Here is a 625-nt window from a genome sequence, read left to right on the forward strand (position 1 = left end):
TATCTATGCCTTCCTTTAACATTTCTTTATATGTAAGTCTACTGGCATTAAATTCTCTCAGCTTTCATATGTCTGAAATATATTTTTAAAGGTATTTCTCTGGTGGGGCACCTGGCTGACTCAGTTGGTGGAGTATGTGACTCTTGATCTTGGGGTCGTGAGTTCGAGCCCCATGTTGGGTGTAGAGATTACTTAAAAAATAAAATATTAAAAAAAAGATATTTCTCTGGTTCTAATGTTCTAGGTTGATAGGAGTTTTTTTTTCCTTTCAGTAGTTTAAAGCTACTTTACATGCTTTTTTTGTCAAGAAATCTGTTGTCCTGCTTTTCTTTATCCCTTTGTATGTAACATCTATTTTTTTTTTCTTCTGGTTGTTTCCAAGTTACTCTTTTTTAAACTGGTTTTCAGCCATTTGATTATGATGTGCCATCATGTAGTCTCTTTTGTGCTTGAAGTTTCGTGAGCTTCTTAGCCTTATGGATTTATAGTTTCCTTTAAATTTAGAAAAATTTCGGCAATTATTTCTTCAAATACTTTTCTTTGAGTCTCTTTCCATCCTTCCTTTTGGGAACTCCACTTACAACATTAGGCTATTTGAAGTTGTCTCACAGTTCACAAATGCTCT

This window comes from Herpailurus yagouaroundi, unplaced genomic scaffold (assembly GCF_014898765.1).
Source record: "Herpailurus yagouaroundi ecotype Mexico unplaced genomic scaffold, PumYag 140792, whole genome shotgun sequence".
NCBI classification, from domain to species: domain Eukaryota; kingdom Metazoa; phylum Chordata; class Mammalia; order Carnivora; family Felidae; genus Herpailurus; species Herpailurus yagouaroundi.